This window comes from Pinus tabuliformis, chromosome 5_2, assembly GCF_031772625.1.
Source record: "Pinus tabuliformis cultivar Carrire ecotype Pingquan chromosome 5_2, CPIR1, whole genome shotgun sequence".
Classification (NCBI taxonomy): domain Eukaryota; kingdom Viridiplantae; phylum Streptophyta; class Pinopsida; order Pinales; family Pinaceae; genus Pinus; species Pinus tabuliformis.
Genome location: NC_142306.1, coordinates 1,095,593,926 through 1,095,602,748, shown reverse-complemented (window position 1 = coordinate 1,095,602,748; position 8,823 = coordinate 1,095,593,926).

Genomic DNA, 8,823 nt, shown 5'->3' with positions numbered 1-8,823 from the left:
CTTGAGTCGAAACATGGATGGGAATGGTGCCAGCCATGAACACTTGAGAACCGAACGAGGAAGAGGACTGAGAGGGGTCAGCCACCTGAGGCGTCTGTTGGGAAGGGAAAGGTTCTTTCAACACGGCAGGAGGTCCAGGAGCGCCTTTCAATAACCGACTAACCTCGGACCGCCTAGGGCAGTCTTTGGTATAGTGATCTTCCTCACAGATGAGGCAAGGATACTTAGGTTTTCGCTTGGCTCCATCTTCAGATGAATTTTTAGGAGATTCCTGCTTGGGTTGTTTATTCTCATTTTTCGATTTTCCTTTCCCCTTCCCTTTCCCTTTCGAGGATTTGTCCGCCGCGGTGGACTGAACGACGTTAACCTCTGAGGTACTAACAGAATTTGATGGGCCCTGAGAAGCATTTTCATTGGAAGCATTTTGTTTTTGCTTTCCAGGGTTTGCGGAGGATTTCTTCGACGACGAATTGACAGAGCCAATGACTCCATCTACTGATGGTTTCGGCGGAGCCTTGGTCTGCCCAGGCCTCGGAGCATCTGGCAAATACTCATATAGGGTACCTGACTGAGAATAGACTAAGTCTAGGTACTGAGCTCGCGCGATCGCTTGCTCTTCAGTTACACAAGCTCCCATGGCAATATCTTTTGCAATTTTGGGCACAAAGGAGGTTGTAAACCAGTCGGTCAGGAGTTGATCAGGAATCCAGAATTTGATCAAACGACGACGCCTTCTCCATTCATGTATATGATCAGAGATGTGCGTAGCCGTGTCCTGTTTCAAAGACGTGAGGAGATTAGTCCCAGTCTCGTACCGAATGGGCAACTGAAAATGGGTTAAAAATGCCATAGCTAACGAGTTGAAGTCTTGAAACATACCGCGATTCAGCTCAATATACCATTTCGCAGCTGCACTGGTGAGAGTCCTCTGAAAGAGGCGAAGCCGGATAGAGTCATCAAGCCATGAGTTCGATGAACACCAAAGATGATAAGTCATAACATGTGCTTGAGGATCCTCTCCTGCCTTACCGTCAAACTTTGGACAATCACCAGGTATTTTAGTTGGAACCGGCGGCCAATATGGATTATGCAAAATGGGATCATTTGTTAACTTGGACACATCCGGAAGTTCCAACGTCGCTAAAAATGGCAGCTGAGGATTAAAGGACATCCGAGGCTGAGGGTTCGAGGCAGTATTAGGGTTCCAACCAGATGGTGGTTGCCCCCAAGGATCTTGTCCAGATGGACCTGGCCCGAAAGGGCCTGGAGCATAAGAACTTTGTCCCGATGGACCGGGCCCGAAAGGGCCAGGTGCATAAGGGCCTTGTCCCGACGGGCCTGGCCCAAAAGGGCCGGGCGTGTAGGGACCTTGTCCAGAGGGGTTCTGTCCATACGGATTTTGTCCATATGCGGACGATTGACCCTGATACTGCCCCCCAGCACCCCATGTATTAGCAGCTTGGCCTGCAGGTGCACCATATTGATAGTTTTGGTAAGGAGTGACCTGTGGTTGCTGATAATTTTGATAAGGAGCAAACTGATTTTTCCCCTGGGGTTGCTGGTAGCCATATGGTTGCTGGGCCCCATACGGAGCCTGATAAGCAGGCTACGTTTGGTAAGGAGGTTGATAACCTGTTTGAGTTTGAGGCCCAGGGTAATGTCCTTGAACCGGCTGGGGTTGAACCATCTGTCCCGAAGGTTGACTTGGTTGGATTTGAGATGGGCCTGGTTGGCCAGCAGGATAAACTTGCTAGGTACCAGGTTGTCCATGCGCCACCAAGGGTTGTCTTTGCGGAACGGATGACTGAGCTGGCTGGATAGCTGGTTGACGCCGAGGTTGGCCAGCTTGCCCAGCTGGACGATTAGGGCGGACAGCGGGTTGACCTTGCTGCATAGAAGGTTGGCCCGTTTGCCCCCCAGGGTGACCAGACTGAGCAGAGGGCTGGGTTTGCTGCATAGCATGCTGCCCTCCTTGGTGCATAGGCTGAGCAGAGGGTTGGCCTTGCTGTATAGCAGGTTGCCCCCCTTGCCCAGAAGGATTCATGGATTGAGCAGTGGGTTGACCCTGCTGAACATAGGGTTGCCCACCCTGCCCAAGAGGATATCCCTGCTGGACTGCTGGTTGATTTTGAGGATTATAAACTGACCCAGTTTGTCCAGATGGGTACCCTTGCTGGAAACCGGGTTGGCCTTGCTGAACGTAAGGCTGTCCTGGTTGTCCAGTTGGGTAACCTTGCTGAGTACCAGGTTGCCCTGGATACCCAGTAGGTTGACCTTGATACGAATACGACGGACCTCCAATGGCCGAGGTTTGTCCCTGGTAGGGTTGTCCCTGTGGGCCCCCAGATTGTCCTGGGTAAGGCGGGCCGTAAAGTGATTGCCCTTGAGGGGTTTGCACATAAGGCGGCTGGCCTTGATTGGGTGGTCCTTGAGGCTGCACGGGAGGATCCCGGTTTCCATAAAAAATATGAGAGTTGGGATCGTACCTCATGTTCAAAGGTTCCTCGTTTTCTTCGAAAGGACGATGAGGGAGGATCGAAACGTTCTCGAGGTACTGACCATTCGCATCATAATAAAAGAACGGACCTTCGTAATCTGGATCCATAATAGGCTGCCCAAAGGCATCATACGGCCCCGATCCTGGAACACCGCCAGAAGAGGGTTGAGCACTTTGGGCAGGGTCGATGACTCTAGACAAAACCTCAGGTTGGCTACTATTCACTTGAGCGTGAGAAGAGCCAGCTCCTGGGTTTGTAGATGAAGATGTTGTGACAGCACTAACGACTGGAGTAGAATAGGCCACACAAACAGTTGGAGTTGTGGGAACTGAGGTAACCGATGTGGTATGAGGTTGTGAAACAAAAGGCCCAGTGGTAGGAGTGACATTAGGATCCCACATAGTCGATGCAGGCATTTTAGCAGCCATCTTATCCCTCATTTGTCGATATCGAGGAGGGAGGGAGGCAGAGGCTGAGATGGGAGTAGAGACGCTCGAAACCACAGGTGTTTCACTGACACTGGGAGATGTCTCCCCCGAGGTAGACATTGGAGACGACATACCGGGAGGGGTATGAAAAAGGTCTTCGTCGCCTTCCCAAGAAGGGCTCCAATCTTCTACGTAATCCGCGTCGCCTGGGGCACGTACGTTGATGGGCTGGATACTCGGAATAACAGGAAGAGTATCGCTTACAACTGGTACCTCGGGAGCAACCGAAGATGGAGAGCCTTGATCACTTGGATCGGGGGTGGACGGGTCAGCCAGGATGACAAACCCCATGCAAAAACCTAAGGGAAACTAACGATAGACAACCCTACTCAAACTAGCACACACAAGATCTAACAGGAAATGTTATCCTGGCCGAAAAAAAATTTTAAGACATTGGAATTAGACTTGACCTTTTCATGTTTCAAGAGTCGAGAAAAGGACGAAAAGATGACTCCAGTCTCCTTCGAATGTTTAATGAGCACGAAGTGACAAGACGCTCACTTACACCTTTTCATTTAGGGAGTCCGAAAAGGATCAAAAGTGACTGCTCTGGAGATTCTAGGTAAAAGGTGTGCCAGACTTTTCGCAAAACCAGAGAATACTTTTTAGGGTACGGGTGGTCAATCTTCGTGAATGCTGTGTTCACTGCATTGCGAATCGTAAGGCGGCAGACTCGGCTTCCTATGGATCAAGGATAAAAGCCTAGTGGGGTCTCCCTATATACGCGACGGTACGTGGGAGCACAGTCCGTGTTAGACCACTATCGAGTCACAGAAGGAGGAATCACCCAACCGTAATGTGAAACAACAGTGACTATGTTTAAAGACGCCGGAACACATCTCTAACCTAGACCTCTAGATGTTTGCGTTTAGTTCCAATGCGTTTTTAGATTCATTCGGTTCATTTTATAGTTGATCTTGAGTTTAAGTTTCGATTTCAGGTCCTATCGTATGTTCTCTCACAATTACCTAGATGCAAACTACATGCCAAAGAGAATCATTTTGTTCGATGAATTCTAGCTATGGAAGAGTAAAGAGATTTCAATCAAACAAAACGAACACAATCAATCAAGCAGCCTAATGCAACTAAAAGCGAGGAAAGGAAACTTTTTCTTTTGAAAATGCAAATCAATGAAACATTCTTTTCCTTTTCAATTTTTTTAAAAGTAAAGCCACTAGTTTGATTTTCTTTCAGTGACACAAAGCATCTAAAATAATTTGGAGGAACTAGAACACCAAGCAAAATGCAATTGCCTAATGAAAGCACACAAAGTTCCCAAAACACTCAACAAAGATTTCCAAATTAAAAAGGAAAACTAAGTTCTGCACGAGCCATGTGATCTAAGCTCGGCAAGTCAAGCAAGGATTGCAAGCAAGGAGAAAGCGAAAAACACTCGGAAACACAACCAAAAGCACTCCAACAATCACTGAACAAGTGAATAAACAAATCTGAAGTTGGCTGGTCAAACAAGAAAACGAAATCCTTACGGAAGGCTTGACACACACACGGCCACTAGATACCCTAGGGCTAGAGTGCAAAATCAACAGAAAAGGGCAAACACCCGAAGGATGGGAGTTACAACCAGTCAATTAGAGACTCAAAACCATTCAGCAATCGAAAAAGTGACGGTGTAAACACAAACCAAGCAGCGAAAGCAAAAGGGAAGGTATCCGCAAAACCAAAAACTAAGCAAAAACAGAACCCTATGGATCCAGACTCCGCAATCAAGGAGTTCAGAGTTCAGACAGTGAAAAGCAAGTCACAAAGCAGGTGGAGAGAAGAAGGGATAGCCAAAGCAAGAGGTTCAGGAGGCTATTTTGGTCAAAAATGAATTTTACAGGACCAGCGCGGGTAGCCTTCAGCAACTCGGCGCTGACAGGAGGAGGCCTGTAGCAACTTTGCGACGTCAGCGCGGAAGGACAAGGATAAAGCGCGCTGTCTCAGAAAAACGAGGTCAGCGCGGAAAGAAATCACACAGACGCGATGACACAGATCACAAAGAAGCGGGGGCGCGATGCCAGCGCGGAAGGACACGAGTAAAGTACGCTGTCTCTAAAAACGAGGTCAGCGCGACTGTTAGACGTAAAGGCGCGATGAAAAGGATACCAAAGGAACAGGGGCGCGATGCCAGTGCGACTGTTCTGAATTAAAGCGCGCTGAGGATGAAAAACAAGCAAAGCCAAAGCAAAAACTTCCCAAACCAAAGGCAAGAGCCTTCTAACAATCAAGACACTTCCCAGATGTACCCAGAAAGTTTATAAGCAGAGAGACAATCCCAGAATTTCGGAAAAAGAGACCAATCAAAGTCAAACACAAAAGTAGACTCAAGAGACAAAAACGCTGATCCCCAGCGGAGTCGCCAAATTGTTGGAGAGGTAAATCCCCTCTACGGATAGAGGCGATCCCTACTAGCCCAGCAAGGGTCTAGCAACAATCAAACAATGCTGCTATGCATGTTCCTAATTACAATTAAACAAGAGGTAAAGAGCACCTACTTGGATTCCGGCGCTGTCGTTTGACGAAGAGATGTTGCCTTCGCTCCTTCGCTTTGGCTGGTCACAATCCTCCGCGATCTCCGCGAATAGATACCTGCACACACGAAGAGGAAACAAACGCAAGCGTGAAATCTAGTAAAAGCAACCATACATCGGTCAGAAAAGATGTAATTCACATTTAACCATTGCAAGTACAAATGAGAATGGAACAATAATAGCAGTCATCTATTATTAATCAGAATAGAGAAGAGTACAACCAAATGTTCTGACGTCGGTAACCTTCTCAGGAGGGGCCAGTCAGCATGTATCTCAAGCATTCACCTTTGAGGATGATTCTCCCAAGACAAACAACTCTCTCTCACACACAAGCAACACAAAACAACCTTCCCTAAGCAATCAATCACTTCCACACCTAGCACACCAAATACCTATAGTAGCAGCAATCTGAGCACTATAAGCTCTATACAATCCAAGCTATGTCTAACTAGCTGCTCATGGTAATGGTGGAAGTATATGTAGGAGAAGGAGCCTCCTAAAAGGGTGGAAGGATGAGCTTATCCTTGAGGGAAATGGTTGCAAAGGGTCGAACAGACATGCCATAGAAGGGAGTCGACATTCACAAAGCTAACAACCAAGCCTGGAGTTATCTGGAAGGCTGGTTGTTTGAACAAATTCACCCAAACTGGATCAGCGCGGATTATGAGGCAACTGACGCGATGTCGCCGCGTCTACATAACTAGGACAGTCATGTCAGCGCGGAAGAACACGGAAAAGGCGCACTGGCGACCAGCGCGGAAAAGTGATGTCCTTCCGAGCTGGCAGCGCGCGGAATACACTATGGAGCGCCAGTCATTGTGGGTATTTTGCAAACAGACGCGCTGATGAATAAAACTTTAGAAAAATGGGTTTTTGGGCCAGTTCAGAAGGCATGAACTTAGTGATTGGCACAGCAGGGTGACTGACAGGAAGGCAGTGACAAATTACTGTGTAACAAATACAATTCAAGATGATGATGTCAACCATGGGGGATGATTCACCATTTTTGGAGAAAAAAAGTAAAAATATTAAAAAATAATAAAATAACAAAACTACTTTTTAAACTCGTATTTTCAACTTATCTCCCTAAGGTTTTACTCAAATTTCAAGCGGGAGTACTTGTTGGATGCAAAATTTAATTCCTCATCCAAGGAGTACCCATGTTGCACACTTTCGATGGACCCTACTACACGAAAAATGAGAAATACATGAAAAAATGTGATTGCAATCACGTTTTTCATGTATTTCTCATTTACGAAAAATGAGAAATACATGAAAAAACGTGATTGCAATCATGTTTTTCATGTATTTCTCATTTACGAAAAATGAGAAATACATGAAAAAACGTGATTGCAATCACGTTTTTTAGGTATTTCTCATTTTTCGTGTAGAAGGATCCATCAAAAGTACGAAACATGGGTACTCCTTGGATGAGGAATCAAATTATGCATCCAATTAGGGTTTCTGCTCGAAATTTGAGTAAACCCATAAGAGATAAGTTGAAAATACGAGTTGAAAAAATAGTTTTTTTATTTTTTTCCCTCTAAAATTTGATGATGTAATCTAATCTTATTTTATTATTTCCACTATTATTTTATAATTTCCTTAGGAGGACCATTTATACCTCAAAATTCCCCTAATGTTGAGTAATCTGGAATATGAAAGGACACATCCTTGTCATATCCAAGGCTGGTTTTGTTTTTGTTATTAACAAGCTCTTCCCAAGGCTGACAACGGGCTTGGGAAGTGTATGATGAATTTCTACTTCTTTCTTCAAATATGCTCCTTCATTGGGTACTATATCAACATTATTGATTTACTACTAATGGGAGTTTGTCTCAATGTTGTGAACAAAAACAGGTTCAGAATGATGACTCCACTGTTGTAATTCTTCTCATTGAAGTTGAGATTCAAGCTCCAAAAAATCTACCTTCTCTTGTGTATACTGCAGACATGTTTTATTGTCACAGAGAGTGTTCTTGCTAATTTTTATCATCCCATCAACAATGGCATGTATTAAAGTATTCAATAATTCTAATATATTATCCATTCGATCCATTTCATAGAAAATGCAATAACCAATGTGCCAAAATTATTAAAGGAATTCAATACAAAAGTATTCACTTCACAAAGGACTTCTTTTATATAAAGTTCAGAGAATTTTGGTGATATTGAGTCTCTATCTAGAAGTTCTATGGCATCCTCTATATCTCATCGAGCCTAGAAGCCCGCACCATGTCCAAAACCAAAATCCCTATTGGAAATACAACAGAAGAATAGAAATAGCAAGCATAAACAAAGAAGGTTTCTTCTGAAGTTGTTATTTTGTAGATGCACACTAATCTTCCAAGTATGGGATCAAGTCCTTGGACTGGACCTGTGGTTGGTTCAGGATGTGAAATCTGTTGCCAGTGTTATACGCTCTAGTTCTAGAAATTTGGAAAGTGTTTCTTCTAGTGAACTTTATTCTCACAGTTGTTGTTCAAGGCATGAATGTGCCATACAAACTTTGAAAATGAAATGGAAAGGAACTATATTATGCACGTTATTTGTGAAACAACATTGTTTGTTGATGTTCGAATAAGGCAAGCTTCATTTGAGTGTCTTGCTTCAATTCCATCAACATACTATGAAAAACTTGGGCCTTACATACAAGATATCTTCACTATCACTGGAAAAGTGGTGAGTTATGGGATATTAAATGCCGCAAACTTTGTGACGATTGTTGCTTTTCTAATTTCCCCAATTTCTTTATTTATTGTTTTGTGGAAGTTTCCTGTAATGATCCTGGTAACAAGGTCGACATTCTGGAAACACGGTTGTAATTCAAATTCAAACGTGAATTCCATGCTCTAAGAGTTGTATCCAATACAATGTGGAACCATTCAATGCAACAACGACGCTTCCAAGCTGTGGAGTCAAGTTACCTTATACCAAATGCTAAGAGAGAATTTTGCAAAGTAAGCAGCATCATTAAATTTAGTTAACACCACATGGCATGTGCCATAGTTCGAGCGGCTCGCACACCGTTAGGAAGGCACCAAGGAAGCTTGTATATGACCATGCATGGCATTCAACTCACATTCAACCCACATATATATGATTGGAACGACCACCGTAAGGCACATATAATGCATAGAGAATAATTTCAACGCAGAGGGACTTGTTACACAAAAATATCGTCACCATGATTATTTGTAGTCAGTATGGGTCTATCATCACTTGTACTATCCTCCTAAGCAAGTCTCAGACCTCAGCTCTTCAAATCAAGCTTTGGAAATGAGAGAAAGACATTAAAAATCAATG